At 40.9% G+C, this 27,224-nt stretch overlaps 2 protein-coding genes across 5 annotated transcripts in view; one reads left to right on the top strand and one right to left on the bottom strand.

The window, feature by feature from the left end:
• LOC309716991 (sialic acid-binding Ig-like lectin 10) overlaps positions 1-16,035 on the bottom strand; it is a 155,973-nt gene extending 139,938 nt beyond the window's left edge. The window contains exon 1 of the mRNA XM_082551171.1: positions 15,891-16,035. The gene's annotated coding sequence lies outside the window, so the exon portion shown is untranslated. The remainder of the gene's footprint in view (positions 1-15,890) is intronic.
• ptprub (protein tyrosine phosphatase receptor type Ub) overlaps positions 1-27,224 on the top strand; it is a 192,438-nt gene that overhangs the window by 75,022 nt on the left and 90,192 nt on the right. The gene's annotated exons all lie outside the window — the stretch shown is intronic.

A 27,224-nucleotide genomic window follows, 5' to 3' on the forward strand; every position in this document is an offset into this window, starting at 1 on the left:
TAGTTTGGGAACTACTGCCTTAGGCAGTATCATTAGAAGACATAGCATACATTTTCACTGCTATGCAGATGACACCCAGCTCTATCTATCTATGAAGCCAGATAACACACACCAATTAGTTAAACTGCAGGAATGTCTTAAAGACATAAAAACCTGGATGGCCGCTAACTTTCTGCTTCTTAATTCAGATAAAACTGAAGTTATTGTACTGGGCCCTGAAAATCTTAGACATATGGTATCTAACCAGATTCTTACTCTGGATGGCATTACCTTGGCCTCCAGTAACGCTGTGAGGAACCTTGGAGTCATTTTTGACCAGGATATGTCCTTCAACGCACATATTAAACAAATATGTAAGACTGCTTTCTTCCATTTGCGCAACATCTCTAAAGTTAGAAATATCCTGTCTCAGAGTGACGCTGAAAAACTAGTTCATGCATTTATTACTTCCAGGCTGGACTACTGCAATTCATTATTATCTGGATGCCCAAAAAACTCCCTGAAAAGCCTTCAGCTAATCCAAAATGCTGCAGCAAGAGTCCTGACAAGGACTAGAAAGAGAGAGCATATTTCTCCTGTTTTGGCTTCCCTTCATTGGCTTCCTGTTAAATCCAGAACTGAATTCAAAATCCTGCTCCTCACATACAAGGTCTTAAATAATCAGGCCCCATCTTATCTTAATGACCTTGTAGTACCATATCACCCTATTAGAGCACTTCGTTCTCGCTCTGCAGGCCTACTTGTTGTTCCTAGAGTATTTAAAAGTAGAATGGGAGGGAGAGCCTTCAGTTTTCAGGCCCCTCTTCTGTGGAACCAGCTTCCAGTTTGGATTCAGGAGACAGACACTATCTCTACTTTTAAGATTAGGCTTAAAACTTTCCTTTTTGCTAAAGCATATAGTTAGGGCTGGACCAGGTGACCCTGAATCCTCCCTTAGTTATGCTGCAATAGACGTAGGCTGCCGGGGATTCCCATGATGCATTGAGTTTTTCCTTTCCAGTCATCTTTCTCACTCGCTATGTGTTAATAGACCTCTCTGCATTCAATCATATCTGTTATTAATCTCTGTCTCTCTTCAACAGCATGTCTTTTATCCTGTCTTCCTTCTCTCACCTCAACCGGTCGCAGCAGATGGCCCCGCCCCTCCCTGAGCCTGGTTCTGCCGGAGGTTTCTTTCTGTTAAAAGGGAGTTTTTCCTTCCCACTGTCGCCAAAGTGCTTGCTCATAGGGGGTCATATGATTGTTGGGTTTTTCTCTGTATCTCCTGTACAATATAAAGCGCCTTGAGGTGACTTTTGTTGTGATTTGGCGCTATATAAATAAAATTGAATTGAATTTAATTGAATTAATCGCAGTGAAGAGCGTAGCCCTCCGAGGAACACTCCCAGGTTGTTACATCTAATGACTGCTGGGGGTTCTTCCCAAAGAGCTGTCTGACAGCATTTGCTCAGATATTAATATCAAACGATGGGAATGAGGACACTGCCACACGCAGTAAATTGGTGCCACACAAACGCAAGACATGCGTGAATAAAGTTGGCACAGGCACGTAGATGCACACCATCTTGCATGCATCCACTTTGCTGACTTATGTTCTTCACCGACAGTAATTGATTTGTGTAGGGAAGCGTAAGGCAGCCATGTTTAGCGAATCAGCAGTTTTTTTGTTTTTCTGAAGCAAAGCCATAAACTGAAATCTGGAGGCTCTGCATCAGTTTTATTGTGACAGTACAATTATTAAGTTCCAGCTCCCACCGCTATGCGGGCGGCTTCCTTGTCACCTTGCTAAGGGCCTTGCTCTCTAAAGGGAGCAATAGAAAAAGCCATAATCATAACTTCAGAGGAAACTCATATTCTTTTATATGCTTTGATTGTGATGTTTTTCTTTGCTGAGAAAACAGGGAATTTCAAAATCTAACTTGTGGGAAATATAGTGTTTCAAAGTGCTCCTGCGGCTTTCTGCCACTCCTCTCGTCGTCCCGTGTGTTCCCTTTGAGGTGGCGGGGACGATCTTCGACGTGCAGCTGGATGCCCCTTATATGGCTGCAAAACGATCCTTCAAACAGCTGTGGGATTTGCACATCACTTAACCTAATTTATCTGGGGCCTCTCTGGGAGCAGAGGAGTCTTCCCAGCCCAGGATCACACGCATCTATTTTTGCACATGCACACAGGACATAAAATTCACTTTCACTTAGCTGAACCTAACCTTACTAAGCTCAGTTGCAATACTTAGTTTCATGTTTTTTCGGTTTTTTTTTTTTTTTTTTTTTTAAAAAGAGTACCAGGTTTGGACCAAGTCCCCAACACGAGACTATCCAAGCAGACTTATGTCCTCACAACATAACTAACCAAAGTCCTCACACACACGTTTTCCATTTCACTGAATCTCGAGCTGCACATTTGCACCTGCATCTCAGCTTTTCTCTCACTCATTTGCTCACTTTCTGCCCCCCCAACCCTCTCTCAAAATATTCTATCCAGTCTAACACTGAGTTTTATTTCACACTTTGCTCATGATATTGAGAATGAGATGACATTGCAGTTCTGTTCGAGCCCTGGTTGGTGCATTACAAATGCCCTCTCGCTCAGACATGTTGCAACAGTCTCTGAGAGGTAGACTAAGATCTCGGCTCCAATTCTCTGGAGAGGCCAGCAGTCTGTGGTGGGGCGGGAGCAGCCAAACACCAGCTACTTGCTTTCCCAGCGTGTGCTCATTGCTGTAGCCTTGTATGCCTCTGGGTGTGAGGGTGTCCTTATGTTTTCTACTCAGATGTCTGCTAGCATGTCAGTCTCAAGACACTCCATCTATGTGTACTAGAACTATCTACCACAGTCAAACAATTCCTAACTTTGCTTCTTCAAGAAAAGTTCTTAAAAACACACACAGCAGAACTCGCTACAGAGAACTGGTATCCAATTAGCGACTAATCTAATGATGCACTACAATTTCCGCAATGCAGTGGCCTATCTTTTTGTTAATTAAATTAGGAGAAGAGCAAAATAAAGCAGATATTCCCTCCACATTTCTCTGAGCTTGATTACAGAAAGCACAGACTGTTAAATATTCCAGCGGCTGGGTCAGAGTCCTGCTATCTCCTGCTACGATTAGAGGGCCAGATAACCAAGATTTATTAGCCAAACATCCCGGCAATTAATTAGGAAGCGGGGCTAGACTAATCCTGTTTCTGTGGGCTTTAACGGGTCGAACTCCTTTACACTACCAATAGGAGCACTTCAAAGACAATGCAAATAAGGAACGGCTTAAATCAGCTCCCTCATATATGCAAATATGCCAGTACTACTGCCCATGTTTATTAGTGTGTGCTTAAAAAAAACAAAAAAAATTTCCAGAGACAATGTTTTCATAAATGTGTACGGACACATGGACCATCCCTGCTTGTTTACATAGGCAGGGAGCAGCTTTAAATCCTCTCTGTGACGTATTAAGCATAAAGGTTTAGCCCTATCTACCCTATCCACACTTCAAAGGCTCGTCTGCAAATGCCGCTGGCTTTCTGGCTTTTTTTTTTTTTTTTACTCCCCCTGTGGTTCTGCTTGGCTTCCTTTCATAAGGATCGTGCCCTGTGAGGCTCAACAGGTCACTGAACCACACAGAAATGTACAGTCTGCCCTCTTTGTTCCTAACATGCTTTGCATTTGGTCTCATAAGACCTCTGGGACTTTTAAATGCAATGCAAGCAGATGGCTGATAAGCTTTGTTTTGGCTATTAAGTAAGCCATCTACTTTGGGACTAGTGCTATTTTTTCATTATGAAGTCAAATAAAAAGAAAGCATGCTGGATTTAGCTGAAGGAACACTAACCCAGTGTGTGGAAAAATGGGACTGCACATCCTAAATTAGCTTTGGCAAAACCCGGAAAAAACAAACAAACAAACAATAAAACTGTTTAGCTGAGAGATACTTGTCAGGTGATATTTGAACATATGGTGCAAAACCATGTAATTTGGTGCTTTAAGACCACTAAAGATGAAAGACAATCTTTGCCAAACAAAAACCAAACAAACCACATTTAGATATTTGAAGTCATTTTGAAACCACAGCTCTATGATGTGCAGTAACTCTTCTCAATGTTCTAATTGTAGACTCTTCTTCCCAGAAAGTCTTGAATGAATAATTATGCCTTTTGATTAAACACTTCATCCGAGCTGTTCTCGTGGCACTTTTTAATTTAAATATGGCGCATCTAGAATGTTAAATTACATTCATGCCTGAAAAGATGTTAAAACAATAAACATGCACATGTTTCCACATAATACAACAGTAGCACACTGTATCTTTCAATATAACAGCTTTTTTCCCCTGGTATGGTCAGAATTAATGAGATGCGGTGCGTAGTTTAATCAGTGTGCTGGTGGTGTCCTTGCAGGGACAAAGACCACATACACGCTTTGGCCCATTATGGACTTTGCGTTTTGCAGACAGGATCATGTTATGGCAGTAAAGAAGCACATATGTGCGTGCTTGTCTCTAAAATAGCATGTGCATGCTCAGCAAACACCAGCTGGACAAACAGAGGTTAAAAACACTGTGTGGGTACCAGGTGCCCATGCACCTGTTTATTCTCTGAAACAAATGTCCTCACGACTTAACAAAGTTACTTCGAGCACTGTACTTCTTGGCTGCCTATACAGTAGAGCCAGCCGGTGGATCCTTCAGTCTCTGTCCATCTGGCTCTATTGTTGATTGCAGACAGACTGGCTGATGAGTGCAGTCTGGATGTAGGAGCAGAAATAGGGCCCCGAGCTTGCAGGAGCTCCCTTAGGCTGGGGCTTGGCAGAGCTTTTTAGAGCCGCTCTATCGCAAACCCTCTGAAAGCGAGCACAGCAGTCTCCGTGGTTGCCTAATGGCCATGCTGCAGCTCTTCAGAGTCTGGCAGTTGACAGTTTCTGATCCTTTTTAAGCAAGAGGTACAGATAAAAGCCCTGGCAGACAAGGAGGTGAAGCGGAGTCTGAGTTGTCTGTCGAGATTTCAAAACCAGGCAAGTTTTTTGGGAGGGAAAGAAAAGGTTTTGTTCACTTTGTTTTATTGATTATTTTAAAGCAAGCTTTGTAAAAATGACTGTGCCTTTCAAGAAACACTGAAGATGGCTTCTCCGCAGTTCTGTAAATTTGCAAAGGCTTGTGTGCATTAATTCCCCAGATTGACAGAGCACTGATAGTACAAGAGGAATGCAAGTAATTGTTTTCCTATTTCTCTTTATCACATGTGAAAGGACAAACCGTATCATCAAAATGCAGATTAAGTAAAAAAAACACTTTTCACTATGTATATTCAGCCTGGCTCTTAGTTTGAGAGAATGCCACTTTGCCGGAGGGCAGACATCCCAGTACTGAACTGTGCTCAACTCATCATCCGCAAACCTTAAGGTACACAGATAGACAAGAAAGCAGGAGAATGTAATGTCAGAAGCAGACTGTAACAAAAAAGATAGCAGAAGAGCACAATTACAACATTGCGTGCAGCGAAGGAAGGAAAACAGTCACGAGGAATACCGAGTCTAAATTTGTTTTCCCTGTGTCTGTTTTAATCACTCTTCTTTGTGTTTTACTCTGCATAGTTGCATACTCAAGGCAATGTGCTGAAAACAAAGGCTCGGGAAAGTGCGTTTGGCTGTGCGGCCGTGCTGCCTCGCTGCATCTCTGTCTCTCTCCCTCTCTCATTTTTTTCTTAAGGTTTTGTTCTCCTCTCCTAGTGTTATTGTCAGGACAAGGATGTCACACCACAGAGAGGCACCACAAAGAAGGGAGAAAAAAAAGTCTCTCTGCTCTCAGCCAGCCAGAGGTAGTAATCGATGGGAGGTTAAACAAAACAGAGGAAGAAAAGCATACTTTCTACCAAGCTTTGGAAAACAGAAACCACTTTTATGGTGGAGGAGAGGGTTCAACTAGCTTTGGCTTGCTGTTGTGTATGAATGTGATCCTTCAGCAGCAGAAAATAGTGTTAGAATAGAAGAATATAATAGAAAAGAAAGAAAAACTGCAAAAAAAAAAAAAAAAATCACGAATGGGCTTTTAATGGTGTTCATACAAGCCTTTTCTTAACAGTTTATCCAAGTCAGGGTTGAGAGGTGAAAGCAAAAGGCACAGCACACCCTGGACAGGTCTCAGAGGGCTAATAGAGAGACAGACAGCCATTCACTCTGATATTAACACCAATGGCCAATTTAGAATCACCAATTAATATAACAAGCATGACTTTGGGGTGGTGGGAGCAACCACCTTCACACTCCACGCCGTGAATTCAGCACCTGTTGCTTTAAACGTACTTTTGGAGTTAGTCACAGCTGCTGTAATATACCGTAACATTGCCACACGGCCATCTCAACCCACAGCAGGTGTTTGTTTTCAAACAACAGGCGTTCCTCATCAGATGATGACTACAGTCCCAATAGCGCTTATGGCACTTTGTTGCATTCGTTAATTTGCATAAAACATCTTGAGAATATTGTATAATTATTGAATTTCTCGTTCTGTCAATATGCAGAAACGTATTTTTGTATTCGCGCTCCAAAGCTGGTAACTGGCAGCACCTATGGTTTTGACATTTTACGGTTAGTGCAGCTGTTTAATATAGCCGAGCGCTTTCTGCCTGAAGTTTGGATTTTTTCCCGTGACGTTCATCCTTCACTCAAGATGAGTCAGGTATGAGAACTAATGGTGCCTAGTGGTGATGGGTCAGCCACATTTTCCTATGTGCATAAATAAAATTTAAACAAATAGGCCTTTTTTGGTTTTTTTGCAGCATGTGAAAGCACATAGCAGGCAAAGATGAGTGAATTATGAACATTTAATGTGTGTTTTTATCCCAGCTTTGCACTGCCATTACTGACGTACTTGTATTACAAGACAAATATAGGATGTACCTTCAGTGGTATCTAGTCATGCACATATTTGCTAAGTTCTAAAGATATATGGATGTAATATATCTGGCTCCATTTCACTCTTTGTACCTGGCAAACAGCCAGTTTTAGCTGGGCATGATATAGGTTTTCTAGTGAAATAAAACATCACACATTAAGAAAGCATTTAAAAGTCCTTAGGAAGCAGAAACCACAGTTAGTTTGGAGCGATACCCACCTTCACTGTGGACAGCAGTGAAAAAGCAGGGTTTGTTTTCAGATACAGCGTCTGTCAGTACGCTGGGTGGATTTCAAAAAATGTTTTTTTTCAAGGCACTTCAACTGTAGAAAGGAGCTCCGATGAACACAGCTGTCAGTGCAGACTGTGGATTATTAAGACTAACTTTGACAATCAGATATGTAACTCAGTGATTGAAAGAGCTGCTCTGAGTTGATGTTTGAGAAAAACTCACTGAGCGCTAAACCCTGTCAGCAGCAGTCGCTTTGGAAAGAAAAGCATGTTTTGTTTGAATCACAATAAGCCATCATGTACTGATTTCTTTCTTAAGAGTGTATAGTAGCGGTTCTGTGGGCAGGGACACGCATAAACAAGCAATCCCGAGGTTTCGGATGGTGTCATGCTGAGCTTCAAGATTCAGCTTGGATCTCTTTTTATTGTTAAATAATTGTTTTATTGTAAATTTTTAGAGAGAACTGCTTTTTTACAGTTCTGTAAATCTTTAGGGAATTACTTCAAATTTTCACATAACTGTCATGTTTTTAATTGTCTGAAAAACAAAACTTGCCTGACATTTAGATGGATGGAAAGCTAATTAAGAAGCCGACACTAATGCTGAAACTTGAAGCAGTTAATTGCGCCATCAATAAGTTCATTATTAACAGCAGCATTTGTCCTTTTGTAACATATAAAAACATCCGTCCATGAAAAAACCCTTTCTCCTTTAAAGAGCTGCTTCGCTCTGTGGCGTACTTGTAGTTTATTGCAATGCTGTGTATGAATCTCAATAAAAAAGAAACAAAAAAACCAGACTTATTCTTAATTGCTTTGGATTAATTGTTTACATTTATAGAAATTTCTAAGGAAATGTGTGCAGCCCTCTTGGTGAAGCCCAAGGTCAGAGCTACAGTAGCTGTCACAATGATGAGTGCTTCTTACTGTGCTTGAACGTCTGTCCACCAAACAGGAGGGATTGACAGTTAATCACAAGCACATTACACCTCTGGGATGGGCGGCACCGCAGCCGCCTGCCTTTGGCTCCAGCCCACCTGTCATTATGATGACTTTGCAGCCTATCAGTGTCTGCTTGAGATTTATCTGTCTGGCACTAGACTGTGGCCTCATCTTGGGCCGAGCCTGGCACCTGTCCATCCATCAGCCGCTGAAGTCCTTCTGCCATGGAGTGGACAGAATCCCTCTTTCTGTGCAGCGCCTTGCTGCCACATGGCAGTGCTGCTGTTCGCACTGGTCATTCAGTGGGTGCAAATAAATAAATGCAATGCAGTGTTAGCGGAGCCAACAATGTGCTGCAGACAGAAACTCTGTCACCGTTGAAGCACTTTTAAGGTTTGGCTGTAGGAGCCATCTATTAATTGGAAGGTTGGTGGTTCGATGCCTGACTGCTCCAATCTGCATGCCAGACATCCTTGGGCAAGCTATTGAACCCCAAGTTTCTCTGCGATGTATCCATCAGAGTGTGAATGTTGGATAGAAAGCTCTTCAGTAGAAAAAGCATGGGAAAATGTGCTTGTGTGAATGAGGGATATATAAAGTGCTTAGAGTGCTCAAGTAGAGTAGAAAAGCGCTACAAAGAACCAGTCCATTTACCATTCACCTTAAATGTGTTGGCATCCAGCAGCTTAGAGGTGGCAGGGTTTAGTGTCAAAAGATGAATGGTGCTACTGGACAGCGTGTCTGATGACAATGGTGACGCATGCAGTAAATGGTCTGTTGACATCATTGTCACACAAGTGTCAACATGTAGGTTTATATACACACGTGCACATGTGTTTGTATGTGTGGATGAAGACGCTGGAAGAGAGAATTTGAGGAGATTGCATAAGCATGTTTTTGCTTGAATGGTGATGTGCTAATTTATCACTGTTGACTGTAATACTTTGGGATACAACGTGCCTGGAACAAAACAATTAAACACCACAAAGCCAACTTTGAGTGGAACTTAAAATACAACAACAAAAGCAACAATATCTTTCTAGTGCATGTAGTATAACTGGACTAATTACCCCTGAAGTGCTTTGAGAATAACTTCCTATCATGTCAGCTTTTGTCAGCTGCCACTGATTTGCTCTCCTGAGTAGCTCATTAGCTTTCCATCCACAGATATGACCAAACCATGGTGTGCATGTTACATGTCTTCACCCTCTGTCCCTAGAAACCTCTGATATTACCCTGCTGACACGTTAATGGGATCGACCACTGATAACAAGGAGCTAATGAAAATCGAATCCAAAAACATTAGCCTGTCACTGCATTGTCTCTCTTTCTCTGAATATCAAAGACACAAAACTGCTCTGCCTCTCGTCTGAGTCCGGTGGGGGAAATTCTACCTCTGGTCTCATCTGCTCATGATTCACAGAAAAAAATGAACTCTACAAATTGAATCTGTTCAGTGTTTTAGTGCTAGAAATTATACTAGATGGGTGCTGACAGCTGGTCTTTCCACTGGAGCAATGTTAAATTTAGCCTTTGGTGCATCCAGGAAACTAATGAATGGACTTCCAAGAATTTATGCCTATTATCTATCTCTTTAGATATTGAGAGGCAAGACAAAGATTATGTAGGTCTAAAGCTAAAATATTGTTTAATCCCAGAAGAAAAGGTCACATAGACGCTAATTTTAGCAGTTCAGTTTAGTGTAATGCCTGACTCTAAAGATTAGAGTTGGCAGCACGTCTGTGACATGTCACAATTCTTACGATACCGATGGTGTCTTGATACAGAGATCCCACCAGACTCAGTGTAAAACACAGATAAATAATGCGTCATTACAGGAAAAAATACCCCTAAAGAGGCAAAAAGCAAGAATCCTGTAATTAATAATCCTTACATTAAGCTGTCAGTCTGTGCGTGAATTTATTCATGTGCCAAATAATGAGCCCTGTGATTGCTTTTCCACAGCCATCCCTCATTTCCCCTGCAAGTTAGTTAACTACCATTCATTTTGCTCTTAATGTTGACCAGCATCACCACAAGGAATCATGAAGTACAGAAATCTGTGTGTGGGGTCCTACATGTCTTAGTATTAATAACAACAGTATTTGGCGGTACTGTATTTATAAAACACCTCTAGATAAACTGGAACAGTGCATCGCAGTGTCAAAAATTTCCCCTGCTTCGGTCAAGATGGGACAGACGTGTTGTCCAGGCAGCGTTGCTAAGGGGAACCACTAATATGCATGAAGCCCTTAAGGCCTGGTTGCTGCAGTGAAACTGAATGGGCAGGCTTTAGAGAGGAATGTGTGAATACCCTTGGCATTGAATGTAGGACAGTGAAGCAGAGCCATATGTGTATATTCTCAAGCTATTATTGTCAGAGAGCTGCACCTGAGTTACATTTGAACATATGCTCGGTTGTTAGGTGCACATAATTAGATGTTATGAAAAAGCTGATTTATGAACGCTTCCTCAAACATTTCATTAGTATTGTTATTTTATAGTTTTTTGCACAAATAGATCCCCTTTTCCCCGTGCTTAGATTCTGTGAAGACAAATAGCAGAAGAGTTCTAAACCATACAAGTTTAATTCAGAAAATCTAATTTTTATGTAAATGTCAAGCAGCCACTGCATCTGTAATTAACTATTAAAATTGCCTGAATACAGTGTTGGGTCTTAAGAGGCTATCAGCATATCACAGCATTTTAACTTAATGTGGTTTTTTTTACCTAATGAAAAAAAACAAAACACACACCTATTCTGCTGATCTTAATGGATAGTGATTTAAAGAGGCACCACACTTTATCAATATTGTATCCGCTGTTATGAAAGCTTTTTAAATATACTTAAGGGACAGAGCGTGTTTTCCAGGGCTGTGTTATGTGTACTCTGCGGGTGATGACTGGCTGATAAAGTGCTGCTAAGTGTCAGGAGGTAAGGGTTATGGATTTCTGCACCACCCCTGAGCCACAACTGAGCAAGACGGGAAGAAAGTCTCGGCTTCTTTCGCCACACGCTCAGACTGCGTCTGTTCGCAGCTTCTTGGCCTCCAATACGCTACAGGGGAAGATGAGGTTGACCAGTCTGGCGTATCACAGCTGTTGTCAGGGCCACACTTCCAAATTTGATGAGCCTTGATGCATCTTTTTGGCTCTGGATTGTAGTAGCATCAAACTGATTTAAAGAGGAAATGCATTTAGAGGTGATTACTGTCCTCAAAAAAATCTTAATATCTTAATGCATAATTAAAAAATAAACACCGACCTGATAGAAGCTGGTTCTTAGCGGTCTGGCTGGGCCTTAGGACATGTTCATTTTGTAGAACAGTGGTGTGGGATTGCTCTTTAACCATGCTGCTGAGAGTGATGCTGATAGACACTTTACAGACTGAATGGAGACAAAATGAATCAGGGCCACGTGGTTATCTAGTTTGTCTTTTAGCAATAGAGGTTAGAGCCTGATTGCATGGTTAATTGCACCACTGACCGACCTTTGGAACCCCAGGGGAGATCTTATCCTCATTGTCTCATGTGCACACATACACTGTTGCTAAGCACACCGTGTAACAAACAAGCTGGGACATGCATATTGACACTGCAGGTAGCAGAGAGCTGTAAACAAGGTGGTGACAGTCAAGTATGAAAAATGTACATTAGAAAATGTCCAATTGTTATTTATTTACACCAAATATGTTAAAGTGTGTACGGTCAAGTCTCTGCCTTACAAATGACTCCTCAGTCACACAGCAAAATTGCAGTTCCTGTTCATTAGTGTCTAAGTTTTAAGGGGTAGGTTACATTTTAACAGACTGCAATGTATTAAAAGTAGTATAGGTTTAATAACTAAACTAATCTCTGTTAATGAGTTACTTAATAGCTGATATACAGTAGGTTGGATTGTGGCCAAAGCTAGTGAATCACCTTGTTGTTGAATTGTGCTATACAAATAAACTTGCCTTGCCTTGCCTTGCCTAGTGAAGGCTTGTCTTTTGGTTTGTTCAGGGCTGCTGATAACCCCACCTATGTCGGTCTGGCTGTGGTGGGAACAACTAGTGCAAATAGAGTCACTCGTGCATGCGCAGAAAACGTCTTTTTTAATGCCGGATGATTCCTGCGTTCATGTTGTTCCATTCTGAGTTAGGGAACGCTTTTTTCCTCACTAGGGCTTGCGTATAATTAGGCTGTTCCATGGATGGTCAGCCATGTAGTGCTAAGAATATGCGGGACTGCAGCGGGAGATTTTTTTTTGATTAGCAGACCTTTAAGCACATAAGAGGAAATAATCAGTGAACACATTTGAGGTATGGCTTTGTGATTGCCTTCAAGTGCTCCTTTTTAGTCCCAACATAGGAGTTGGGTACTTTTGCACCTAAAATATGTGAAACAGTGACATTCTTAACAATGTCCAATTTAATTAAAGATACAGTTTATACATAGAGCAGCTTTTTTACAGCATACAGCAGCTTTTTTCATGCTACTGCTTTAGCAATCACATGTGTTGAATATGGTGTTATGTTTGCTGATTGCTGTTTTATTTGCCCGAATTGTCATCATTAAGCACCAGTTGTCCATTCTTCCTCTGTGCAGTCAAAGACAGTAGAGCCTTTTTGGAGTTCCAACGCATAAAAAGAAACAGTCAAGAAGAGAAAATCTGTCTCACTTCCACTTTTTTATTCATGTCCACTCAGCTGCTTCTCTTCTGGCCAAATCTGGCAGTTGATCCTGAACTGCCTGGAGGACAATTCAAAAGGTCAGCGCCAGCCGCCTCTCTCCTTGGAAGGAAGACAACAACACTTGCTGACGTGGCCTTATCTTTCTCAAATGCTGGAAGGCACTAGCTACTTTGACAATAGCAGTTGTAATTCATTTATTTTGCGCTCGAACATCAGTCCTCAGCTGGCCTCCTACTCCCTTACTCTCTTCGTTTCTACCCGGTGCGTGCAGGGCTGTCCCCAGAGGGATTGGTAATGGTCTGCTCGGCCCCACGGGCGATAAAGACCTGTAGAGAAACCAGTCACTGTGCTTGCTTGGAAAAGATAAAGTCAAGAGCAGAAAAAGGAGATGAGTTGTTAACAGTGTAGATAAAGGAAAAGTACTGGAAAAAGGTTATAAGTGCCCCGTGGCACCGTACAGCCTAATTCAATACTTTTTCTTTCTGTCACCCTTTGGTCCGCTTTTGCATTTTAAATTAGTTCTTTGGAGAACAGTGAAGTCAAAGAAATGAGGACACGGCGAGCAGATAAATAAGAATACTTTGAAGTCCTCGAAATAGAAGATGAAAAATGATAAATTGAGGAAGTGACTCGTCCGATATTAACATTTAGAAATGAATGACAGAGGGGATGCCATTTGAAGTTGATCTCTGGTCAATGAAAAATACTACAGCCGAAGGGGCAGATTGTTTTAAAGAACAGAAAATGTCAATAATGTTCACTTCTTTGAATGTTGTGTGTGGGAGAGTGAAGCTACTTGATGGATGGCGGCGGTGATAATGAAAAATGATATGAATGCAAGAGAATGAGTATGACAGAGGTGGAGCTGTGAATGATAGAATGAGTGGGGGCTGAAAATGAGATTAGGTTCTGCACTTCAGGTGGTGTGTCAGCCTTGAGAATAGAAAACCTGTCAGTCCTTCATGCCCTGATGCAAAGCAGTAGGCTGCTCTATTGATCCAGCTGCAATGGAGAAGGTTCCCTATCCAGCTAGGAGTGATGTTTTCACATGTCTGACATTGTAGTCTGTGTGTGAGCAGACATGTGATTTGCTGCAGTAAATGTCAAATTTTCACTCTGGAAAAGAACAGAAAGAAAATGCCATTTCTATTAGTGTGAGGTTTGTAGGTTGCATAATGTGAATTCAATGAATGCTCTTTCCTTTTGTTGAGCTTTAGATAGACTGAACTTCTGCAAACAGCAACTGTCCAATCATAGCTCAGCCGGTCATGGTGGTATAAGATACTCGGGCGACAGACAACTACAACAAAAAGAAGAAAAAAACCAACACATTAGCAAAATCAGGCACCTGCTTGTTTATGGAGTTGGCATCCAGCTGTGCAGCAGCAGTTCTTCTAGAACAGACCTGGCCATTGAACGGGCTCTGGACCACATCTGGCTCCCACGCTTTTGGAAATCTTGATTAAATAGAGATTAAATGCTGGATTTTTCCTCTGTCTGTTTCACTATTTCATCATCTAATGTAACTAGTAGCAGTTTATAAAGAGATAAAATGGAGAAAATTAACCTTCCACCACTGTCCTTGTTACGACCGAATTGGCCGGTGTGTTTGTGAAGGAGACTAAAATGTAAACACGGAAGAGAAGGAAACTAAGTGTAACACAAAGCGAGCCGTTTAATAGGCTGAATACACGAACACAAAACACGGCAGGGCGAACAGGGGCATAACCAAACTAAACTAAACGGGGGACATCTAAACTACACATGAAAACTAGAACGTGAAACCACAACATGAAACTAAACAAGTACATGCACAACTTTGGCGTGAAGTAATCTAAACATTAGGGGTGCAATGATACACAAAATTCACGGTTCGGTTCGATACTTTGGTGTCACGGTTCGATATTTTTTCGATACAAAAAAATGTTCATGCATTTTTAATTTGTCATTTATTAAAATTATAAATATATATTTTAACTCAAAAGTACAGTTTTTAAATTTAACCCTAACCCTTGTGCGTGTTTTTTATTTTGACAGCGAATGCGCACCTGCGGACCACTTATGTGCAACCCTGGTTATTTAGCTCGTCATATCGCAGCCACAGAAATTCTTTTGTCCATGAAACCATAAAGCTGCACTTTCTTTTTGCCTTATAGTCTGATTTGTCATAACTTCTCCGTTTTGTGGTAAGCTTTTCTTTGGCTGTCACTTCTTCACCCTGACCTGTCTTATTTGGCTCAGCAGAACTGAAATGCTTTTACACGCGCACTCACATAAGCTCAGCGATTCTCTGCGCGATCAACCTCTCACATGTTTAAGCTGCGGGAGATTTCACTTGTCATGTTTGCATAGTAAGCTAACGATTAATAAGACGATGTCAGAGGAATTGGTGCACAAATTATCATCACTCACAGATCAGTGTTGTCGCTCTCTATACACAGTTCGCGCGATTGCAAAGTGAAAGCAAAAAAACAAGCGCAAATTCAAACGCGATTTCAATATGTCACATATCGACAGTGGCTCACCGATGCCAATGACATAATTACCCAGCTACATTTCCGAAAGAATGCAAAAGCATTGACATATATTTTTCCTACAATAGCCCGACGGGCAGGGAAGAGATAGATTTTGGTAGCCCGACTGAAAAAATCGCTAGCTCCGGGACGTCGGGCTAGCGATATTGCAAGCCCTGTATCTGATTGAGGAATCACTCATCTTTGGAAAAGAGAGTTTATTACAGAGAAATGTCTCTTTCCAAAATAAAAGCTATACTATCCGCTTCTTCTGGGCTATATTCTCAGCAGCATAAGGAGAATCATGTGCTAACAGCTGTCTAAATGACTCGGCTAAAGTTAGTAGCATGCTTGCTTTTTTTTGTCTGCTTCCACTTGTCTTTGCACTAGGATGATGTCGGCGTAAATGTGCAGTCATATTCGTTGTGTTCCCACTAGTGCTTTCAGGTTAATCTCGTTGAAATGACCTTAACGCCACAACACGGCAAATCTCCGTTAACGAGCTACCGCCGATCACTCCGTGCATGGGGCTAGACGGCCAACACGTTAACGAGCTAACTGCGCTAACACACTAGTTCACACCCATGTAATTGAGCATTGCATGGCACATCCAACATACTGTTTTACTTTAGTCCATGACTCGCTTACCTTCAGGGTCATACGTCACATGAAAACCAAAATAATTCCAAACGCCAGATCTGAATGAGAGTGGGGGAGGTCCATCTTGCAAGGAGAGCTTAACTTCTGTCTCGCTAGCTTGCCCTGCGCTCTTCCTTCTGACTATGCTGTCTGTGTTGAGCGCTCAGTGGATCTGCGCTGGACAGTGCAGCCTAGGCGGAGTAGTCGAACACAGATTCACTGAGCGCTCAACACAGACAGCATCGTCAGAAGGAAAATTGATAAAATAAATTACAAATGTTGTATTGTTCGATACATATGCGTACCGAACCGAAAGCACTGTATCGAACGGTTCAATATCGATACGAATATCGTTGCACCCCTACTAAACATGAACATCAACATGGACCTGAACAGTAGCTTGAAACATCCTGAGACCTGACGTGACATGAAGCGAGATGGACAGACAAACCGACACAGAGGGAGGGAGACAGAGGAAATAAACAGAAGAGGGAAGTGGAAACACCTGGGGAAACACAGATGACACAAACAACCCTGACGCCGCAGGGGAAGCAAAACTAAACACACTCAACATGGAAAGACAAGACTTTCAAAATAAAAGAAGCACAAGCATAACCAAAAGTTAAACACAGAGGACAGGAAAAGACTCATAAACAAGGAAACAGATGAAACACAAACTAGATTAAAACTCAACTAAACCCTAACTAAAAATAAACTCAGGATGCTGGGTCACAGACCCAGGCCCCTGACAGTTCTTAGTTTCAGTGACATAAAAAGGCCACGTGTAGAATAACCAGATAGATTTGGTAGCTAAAACAAGTTTTTTTAAGCTTTATTCTTTCATCTTGTACTTTTACAGCTTTATAAACAAAAATATTGGCTTATACTGCTTAGAACAGACATCTTTGCATTACAGAGTTATTATAACATTTAATACTCTCTACACTCCTGACTATAACAAGGTTTGTCTCCGTATTTTCCATATTCTTTACACAAACTCCTTTTGTGAGGTTTCTGCTTAAAGGATAACCAACAGTGACTTAATTAACTGATGAGCTCCAACCAATAAAGCAGTTTTGATTTATAACTGATGGACGTAGGCGAGAAAAGTGAAGTAAGTGAACTGTTCTTCTGCAGAATAATAGTAATACAAAAAGAATGACTTGAATTTTGTAAGAAAACATAGTTGGAAGCATCAAAATGAAGAGGGTATTGTAAATCCCTTACAGATGAAAATGGATGCTGACAAAAAAATGGCGCCCATAACACTTTACTGCCATATGCTCAGATGAAACTGTTGTGCTGCTTTTCTTTTTGAGTATAAGGTCATCCTCAGCCTCTTAGTAGGAACACTCTCATTGTGTGTTATTGCTGTCGGTCGATTAAGTCTGTGTGATGTCTTATTATTGGTTTGTCCCTGTATGAGATCTTCCATTAGGAAGAGAAGTTGTCCATCCTCCCAACGGGTTTCCTTTTATCAAAGCCTCCATCTACGTTGTTTACACACTTCCAGGCCTGCCTCAAATTATCGATAAGGTCAGACAGGCGAAAAAAACCCCAACAAAGAATCAAAGAACAATTTTATCTGCCATTTGTTTTCTGCAGCGATGGATAATAACCACATTAACATCTGGTGTTAGCGACAAGACTGTGGCATCTTCCACTGAAAGCTGTTATGGTTCTGTGAACAATTTTGCTACATAATGAGGCGGTTTTAGATCTGTGAACTACATTTCTCAGTGTGAGACCAAACGCCAGGAAATGACAATGGCAATGTGCTTTTCACGCCGATGCCCACTCTTCCCCCCCTCTTTATTCATTTATAGGATGTTACAGTGGCTCCATCGTGTAGTGGTTTACACATTTGCCTGATGATTCCCAGAGGAGACAACAATCCTGGGGTAAAACTCGTGGCCAATCAAAACATTTGGAGTTACCCGCTATGAAGACCCCTTGTGAATAAGGGAGCAGCTGAATGTAGCTTCTTCTACTTGTAGGATATTGCAAACGGCAGCAAATAAAGAGAGTTAGGGCACACTCAGAGATTGAGTCTGAAATCCCATATGACCTCAATAGAGAGTGCATGATGAAGACACGGGGAAAAGATGAACATCAAGGCCAAAGTGCAAAGAGGTGGCAGCGACTCAGACTAACAGTAATGGCACAGCAAGCAGCATCAAGGACATTTCTTAAACCCTAACACAGCCATTGATCCCATTATTGTCAGACCTGTAGGCCTGCTACTCTCTTGCGTGTTTGAGATTACTTGGACTTCGGCCTTGGATGTTAGACAAACAAGGCTTTACTGAGGAATGTTTGGTGCCTTTGGTAGGGTAGGGTGGATAAACAAAGAATATACTTTATCCTTTTGTTGTGTTTTCATGTTATGTCTCCCATTTTCCTCTGACAATCGTCCTTCTTAACAGCTTTATTTTGTCTGTACCTTTTTATACTTTGCTTAATTTGTGATCCCGATGCAGTGCACAATCCAAATCCCATTCTCAGTTTATCGCCCGGCTTTGTGTTTTGTGTCCATTGTGGCTTGTCACAGATAGTGTCACATGCAGCCTGTGACCAGCCTGTAGTGCAGTGGTGCACGGTATGAATTATGATGTGGTGGATGGGCCCTAATTTTGTTATGGATGTTCTTTTTTGCCCTTGGGAATAACATCAATGGATAGATAGAATTTTATCAGATTTTATGGTGCTTCAGAATATAATTCATGAAAGGTGCTGCTGTGTATGCATTGTATGTGTGGGTGGGGGCATGCATTGCAGCGTTATACACTGCAGTGTGATCTGAATAACTTGATCTATGCTCTAGTCTTTAGCTTTAATAATGAAAATTGCAGCAGGGGAAAAAAATTGTGGGGAAGATCAGATCATCAGACTAAAGCAAGTTTTTAAAAGTGACTTAAAAGATGCTATTTTTTTAATTCTCAGATTCACAATGTCAGTGGATATACAAATAAATTACATTCTAGTGTATTCAAAAGCTTTTTGACTTTTTAAATACACATTAAATGTGGTTTTCAGTCATCACAGAACCTGATATTTGATAATAAACTAGGAAATTATGGTACAAAGAGACTGGTTTCTGAAATATTGTACTGTACCGATCCTGTGGCAAAACTCTTATAATGATCAGGTGAAAGAAGAAGAAGATGAAACCATCTACCATTGTGCTACCATAGTAATGGGATATGTTCTCATTGGATAATCAGACCGTAGTTAACTAGTAGTAACTAACTATGTAGTTAGCATCAGAAGCGAAGAAAATAAATGAAGCAAAAATAAAATAAAATCGGACAAACAGGAATCTCTTTGTAAATACGCAGTAAATTCATTTAATAGCATTTTTATTTCACTTATCAAAACCTCAGGGATGAAAGGAAATAAAAAAACAGTTTTTTGTCAAAACTCTTCTTGAAAATTGGGATCAATTTACCATCAGAATGAGAATTTGGCCATTTCACCATACTTCTTAAATTCAGGTCCTGAGAAATATCCTTCAACCTCAATTTAAGATCTCAAACTGCATTGATTTCTTTTCTAAACCCGTTCTTAAAGATGACAGTGAGATCCAAAAGAATGAAAATCAAAAATGAGTATGATCTCACTGATCAAAATGAATTCTCAACTCTGAAGGTTTTTTCTGTTCTCAGAGATGTCTCTAAGATCTGCATGATGCCTCACAACCACAGACCGTATGAAAGATTCTGTTCAATTGCATTTAGAGCCAAATCACAACAGTCAACTCAAGGAGCTTTATATTGTAAGCTAAAGGCCCCACTGTAATAAATTAATTGAAATGATTTGGATTAATAAAAACTATAATTTTATTCACCAAAACTGGAGCTCAGACTTCGTGGAGACTCTGTAATCATCAGATAAGCTGTTAAAAATTCTTCAAAAGACTAAAAGAACACACAGTTTAAGAAGTCTTGTATAATGACTCAAAGAAATGAGTCCTACCAGACGTTGACTGGCAATAATGGAGCCACACCCACACATCAAATGTCCAGGTGGATGAGTTATAGTAAAAATGATCCCTGCTAGAGTTGTTATGATGGGAGAATCTATCCATAGAAGCCAATTTTAGTCGGCCTCATGTGGCACCTACAGGTACTGCAGTTTGTAGCTTAACTTTTAGCTCTGGAGGTTGCCCCTTGATCACAAAACTAGTTGTTTTGATATATTCAGCACATACTTTTTCAAATTATTTAAAGTATTTTAAAGCCACGTAATTATCTGGAAGCTTTTAATTCTGTTGTTTTCAAATTAAGATTGTGTGGATCATTAAAACTTCTTTATTTATCAACAAATTGTTTCAGATTATTCTCTCAAAATAATTTATCAGACGTACAAAAGAACACTCTAAGTTTGTATTAGCATTATTAGCTGTAATTACTAAACATTTCTTTACCAGTTACTCCATGTGGGAGTACGAGTGTAGGAGGATGTAATTAAATTCTAAAGAAAATCATTTTGTGTTACATTTAAATGTCTGCTTCAATTCTCTCAATAAAATATTGCATGCATAACCCAGGTATAATACTATAGTGTGAGATGCAAAACCTGTTTGAGTGGGCCCCACAGTGGGGATGTACTCTGTGTCCCACCAGGGAGTGAGCCGATCACAAACCGTCACCTCTTTGTGTCTGCCGACTGCACGTCACTTGTGTTGTAGCATTTGGAAGGGCTGCGTTGGCGTGCGTCAGTCTGTCATACCGAGGTTTAGTTCGTCTTTTTCTTTATATTTGCAGTTGAGTTGCTCATGCTGTGTTTTTGGTGCTGGTGACGTGCAATGATTGGTACTGCACGTTTAAGGTGATGATCTGCTGGCTGCTGAAAGAAAGAGCAGCGTGGGATATTTCATGCTGAATTCTGTCAAGAGTGACTTCCAGATTTAAATGCAAGGAAAATATGATGAGTAACTTTATTGTACTTTCAGTTTTCATTAATGGCAAAAGTACGGTAGCTTGCATTGTTCTCAGCACTGCATGCACTTCATCTGACACCAAAGTCAGACAATGCCAAGATCTAAATCCTACAAGCTTTTTCCTTTTTTTGTTTATTGATTGCTCCATGAGGCTGTTAAACTCAAAATTAAAGACAACCTAAGAGAACTGGGTTTCTCTAGTTATTTTCAACCTACGCAGGATAATTAGTCAGTAATTGATTTGTTGTTTCGCTCCTTAATTCTCCCAAAGGGCAGTTCACCAGAAACAGGTCAGAATTCATCAGGCTCCTTAAATGAAGTTGATTATTTTCTCCTGAGATGGAAAAGATACTGTGAGCAGCAACATTTGCCTCTGGGAAGATTTGTTAAAGTTACTTAGCAACAGTGTTGGTGTATTTACTCAGAAAAGTGTATTACACAATACTCGTTACTTTTCTTAAATGTAAGTAGTAACTACTCAATACATTATTTTCATGTTACTTCTTACATGATGTGTAAGAAGCACTGTCACATAACTATTAGTTAACTATATAAACCTGAACCTACAGTCTCATACACGGACACAAACTCCCATGAGGACAAAAATACAATATTTCTTTTAGTGTTTACAAAATCTACAAGAAAAAGTAAAGTTGAAAAGCACCCAAAGAGTCTTCAAAGCAAACGCCACAGTGATTCTACCTTGAAACGGAGGCTACCATGACTTTGTTACCTGTTGAAGCTCACTCAGGGTTCTGGGTTTTCTGTCTCAGTGTTAGCATGCTGCAGATGCTTGAACTAATGTTGTGCTAGCAGTGCAATGCAATAATTATGTGTCCTGATATAGTCTGCACTTTATCATCATGCTCTTGTTCTTTCGTGCAATAAAAATAAACCTAATGTTCATATCTCCTCTCCTCAAGAGTTGTAGAGCGGACCGCTGTTTTCCTCCTCGATGCATATGAATCCATTTCAGCTCATTTTAGTGGTGATTGTGTTCAAGAAGGATCAAATATGTTTGATGTTTTTTCTTTCTGTCCAGACATCGTTCAGATAACTGAAAAACCTTTGTAATGCAAGTAACAACATAATTGTAACTGCAATGTAATTACTGAATTTAGTGTTGAATTTATGAGATTACAGTGATGCATTGCTTTGGAAAGCGTTACCCACAACACTGCTCAGCAGCAGGGTAGAGTCAGAGGACATGGGCAGTTCCATATAGTTCTCAGCAGGAAGCATGGTAAAATGAAGAAAGAGAAACTGTTTTGCACTTAGTTTGTCTACAATTAAGATGCTTTTTAGCTGTGTCCACACTGGAGGTGATTTGCAGCGATGGAGTAACCATAGAAAGCCAGTGATATTTGACAACTCCAAGCAGCTATGGTCAAAATAACCCTGGAGACACAAAGCGGATGGGACCCAAGAGAAACTCGTCTCAACCTCCAACAACAACTCACTTCAGTGATTAAAGCGACGACCAATAAGAGTGCAGGATACTGTTGTTTGATGCATGACCTAAATACTTTAGAGGGTTTCCAAGGTTACCTGCAATGCCCACAAGCGATCAACTGTCAGCTTGAAAGCAATGCACGATGAACAAATGGCTTCCTGTGTGGGCAGCTTGACAAACATATTTGTTTTAAATTTTGTGTTGAACGACTTCATAAAATGCTAAAAAACTGAATGTAAACATGAAAATTGACCTATACACCTCAGTATTCAACATTAGTGGCGATACAGCAACATGAACAGTTTGCCATCATAGCTGTAGACTTTTCAGATGTTGCCTTATAGACCTGAAATACATTTGGTTGTTTGAATGGATTACAGCGGCAGGTGTCACTGAAGCAAAAACGACTTTACGCCGCAGTTTAGGTGGGTTTTAGGTGCTAATGACACATTGACACTCCAGGTGTTCAATCAATGAGCTGATGACTATAATAAAAGCAGACAAACTCTGGTTGAGGAGCGCTTTTCAGATAAATCCAAGGGTTTTTTCGAGTGACTGAACGGTGTCATTACTTTGCGTGTGCAAGACAGTAACAATTCAGTCTGACCTCTTCTTTACTTCCCAAAGATGACTCGCTAGGACATAACAATTTCTTCGTCTTCGCAGTTTCTTCTAAAGATGTTGTTCAGTGTCCCTATGTCAAGGTAAACCTGAATTGACTGGCCTTAACAGTTAATATTAACAATCCCATCACTGCAATGCACTCTGAAGTTGGACCACTTCGCAGGCAGCCCTTTGACCCCGATGAGGTCTTCTTTCTTTCGCTCTTTTTTTTTTTTTTTATCAAAAATCGACGCCTTCTCCAAAGTGTCAGTTATTGAGAGGAAATTGAATAGGTGTTGCCCTTCCTTTTCTCGTCTCCGTCCTTGCACAGGGCCCTGCAGAGATGTTCTGTCTCCATAATATAGACTTGGCAAACAAGGTCAGATGGAGTGTGCAGAGAGTGCTGCTGCAAAAAGACATTTTGTCACACCGTCACCCACTTCAGTTTATGCCTGAAAACATTTCGTTTTCTTCATGTTCCGTTCACGCTGTTCAACATTGGTTCTGAAGTACACGGAGGTCTCCCAGTCTCCCGCCTTATGTGTGCTCGAATTAAATTATATCTTTGTATCTTATTTAAAGTGTTAATTCCCTTTAAAAGAAAGGAGATATATTTGTTGTCTGTGTATGAGAAAAGGCACAAAAAAAATCAATGTCTATTTACTTTTTTACTAAACGGATTACGTAACAGAAAAAAGAAACACATTGTGTAGAAATAGATTTGATTAATTTCTCATTATGTTTCCTTTTGTTAAATGCTTTTGCTTAGCCTTTTCAGCCCTCAGACACAACCATTTAATTAGGGGCAGAAATTCCTGCTTACACAGAGGCAGGGCTTCGAAAACTTGCCAAATCAAATCAAGTAATATACATAATGCCCATACTGAGCGAGCTAATGTGGATTATCTCCCAGTATATCGGGATTACTGCACCGACTGTGTCCAGGACCTCCATTTAATTTGTCACAGTGTTTCAGTTTTTCGCCATCATTTGCTTTCACCCACACGTGCTAACCCTTATTAAATTTATGACTTCACTCCGTCTTCGGTTTGAGTCTTCAAGCAGGTTAAAGGGCAGCAGGGCGGCTGCTCTGTCCGTTCTCACGTGACGTTATTGCAGAGTCAACAGAAAGGTGTTAATAATGCCTATATATAAAACAGGAGGCACAGTGAGGACAGTATGGCCTCAGCACCTCAGCCCTTTTCTGGTATTTTATGAGTCCCTCGTGGGCCTGGAGGGTGCGAGAGAGGAGACGGACTCTGAAAGATCTAATTAAGCAAAGCGAAATGAGAGTGCCGAGATGCCAAGCGCAGGACAGGACACAAATCAGGAGGTGTTGACAGTGCGCTGCAGTGCAATGCGGTTTTATAGCAAAGGCCACGTATAGCTTTCACGTAATGAGCGGCCATACAGCTCCTTGATTTAATGTTTTTTATGGCTCCGGGTTAAGGGTTGTGAATCTCAATCTCATTATGTAGAACATCAGCTTGTAAATTTAGGCATTTTGTCTTATTTGCGCTCAAAGAGGTAATTAGTGTGTTCTCAGTGGCTGGTTGTGCTTGTGAAGAAGCGGATGACTCCATCAGGTGCTTGTTTGGCGTTTAATAGAGATGAGGATAAAAAAGCTAAAGACTTCTATATTCATAACTCAGAGTACTTCTGTAGGTATGGTGTGTTGCCCCAGATGCTTATTGTCAGAGAGGCTCCTATTTCAGAGGTGCAAACTCGGTGGGATGTTAAGATTTTTTTCCTCTGTCTGGCTTCTGCACCATTCACATGCTATTACATCTGAGAGGAGAATAAGTGTCTTCTGGACACCTGGCGCCAAGGCTGTGACTGTCTGGTCTCTCGGGCTTGTTTCTGACTGAGAACAGAAAGACCTTGGAGTACAAAGACAACAGGCTTGATTATTTGAGTACACAGGAAGGTCTCCAAACATTGTTGTGCTAATCACGTTAGTGGGCAAAGACTCAAGGCAGGACAGATGCGAGGCAAAGGGCAATGGGGTTATGTTATCCTGATTAGAGGAGGCTTTGGGGCGGTCGGGGGGTTTGTGAATCTCGTTTTTACCTCGGCGTCACCTTGGTGAAGAGGGAAGAGGGAAACTGGCCATGAGCTCATTTTTCTCACTCAGTTTCTTTTCTCACTCGGTCCCCTCATTTGTCTCCGGTATTCACTGCTGCCATCGCCAGAACTGAATGTGTCTGTACATTCAAAAGCCCACATTTAATTTTTTTCCCCCTTTTGTTAACCACCTACACACATAGCAGTGACTTGGTGGATAATACTTTCATTTTTCTTCTTTCTGATTCACACGGCGAAAAGTGGTTAAAAAAAGATTTGTTCCTTGTCTGATATGTTTGCCTTGGTTCATGGGAGTCTGTTTCCCAAAAATGCCTCAGTGATTCATTTGCAAAGCTCAACCACTTAAATTAGATGAACAAGTCTGTGCTATGGACATGTTCGCAGTATGAGCACTAATGTAACTAATTTACTCTCTTTTTCATATACGCTTGTACGGTACTGTGCGAGTCATGAGCCAGCCCTCGTTTCGTTATATTTTACTTCCGGGGAGCCAGACTTTCTTGTCATTTTGTTATAGCGGTCTTGAGCAGTTGTTCTCCAGGCTTTCTAAAGATGTTTCAAAGTTTTTCTTTGGACATTACCTGCATTTTCACTCATCCTCAGTCCAGTCCTTGTACCATTTCCAAAGGAACATTTTGTTTTTTTGTTAAGCCGACGGGCAACTTAGCAAAGAGTGCACATTTGCACATCCTCTACAGAGAAAAGAAGAAAGATAAGAGGGGCAACTTGATGTCAAAGTATATTAATTTTGTGTAGCACACAGATATAATAACAATAATAATTAGAGCTATTATGTTATATGTTGCAACCTGTATTTAGTTTCTGTTCTTACTGTCTTGGAGCATGTGTGTCTACACAGTTTCCTTAGGGATTAATAAAGTATTCTGTTTCTGATTCACTTTAAAGTTGCTAGTAGGACCCTGTCACAAAAACATAATTTGTTCCCATTTCTTTAGCTGAATCTGAGAAATGCCAAATATTACACGGTTCAAAAGGCATAAAATAACATTCTTGCATCAACAAAGTACGGAGCCCCGCAGGGGACATGGGAGAAAAAAAAAAATTAAGACGGGCTTTTGCGAGATCTTGCAAAACAAACTCGGGATCTCGCAAAAGTTTTGCAAGATCTCGCAAAACAAACTTGGGATCTCGCAAAAGTTTTGCGAGATCTCGCAAAAGTTGAATTCCAACAATGGCGGCAGCTACTTAGTTGTAATATTACTCTTTCTGGGTCACAAAATACACTTTTAAGATATTTTGAGGCGTGAATGTAGCTGTGTAAACATCAGACACCTGCTCGCTTTACAAGACATCACATATTTGCAAAAGTGCTCCGACGTTTTTGGAGATCTGACACCCACCATCTCGAAGCTAACGGGAGGTCGAGACCTACTACAGCCGGGAGGAACACCGCTTTCCCGGCACATCGTGCCTCGACCTCCCGGTCGGCTTCGAGCTGGCGGCCTCCGAAGAATGCGGCTAAAACTTTTGCGAGATCTCGCAAAAGTCCGTCTTAATTTTTTTTTCTCCCATGTCCCCTGCGGGGCTCCGTAACAAAGTGATTCCCAAGCAGCAAGTAGCTGAAAGGTTGATACATTTCTGCATGGTGTGCAGTGTGTCCTTAAAAAATTTGAGGAAACTCAAATTGTCCTTAACAAACAGGACAAATCTAGTAGAAACCTGACACAGGACCTGACAGATGGATATGGTTGTTCAGTCCACTACTAACTACTGTCAAGAAGCCATTCTTAAGGAAGGCAAATAGGAAGAAAAGGTTGATGTGTGCCAAATTCCACAAGAACTGAACTGAAAATCATTGGCAAGAGGTCTGACAAAGTAAAGCATCCAAAATCCAGAATTTTTGGTTCAAATCATCACCAATATGTATGGAGGAGGTCAGGAGATGGGTACAACCATGAGCGTCTATAACATCTATAAAATACGGTGTCTGGATTTCAGCCTCTGGTGTTTGCGATCTTTTCAGATCAGAATTAATGGAATTACGAAGCACAATTTTGATCTTCCATGCAGTACCTGTATCTGGAGAGCATCTGATTTACAACAGCCTAATTTCTCAGCATGACAGTGACTCCAAAAAAACACTGCCAATACTTCAAAATCATACCTGGATAGAAAAACACAGTAACACTATTAGTCATGGATTGACCTCACTAGAGCCTGAACCTGAACGTTATTGCAAAACGAAAGGAGCCAAAATCCAAAGAAGTATTTTCAACTTTCCTTCAAGAAGCCTGGAGTA

Source organism: Aulonocara stuartgranti (genome assembly GCF_965226115.1).
Source record: "Aulonocara stuartgranti genome assembly, chromosome: 11".
In the NCBI taxonomy this organism is placed as follows: Eukaryota; Metazoa; Chordata; class Actinopteri; order Cichliformes; family Cichlidae; genus Aulonocara; species Aulonocara stuartgranti.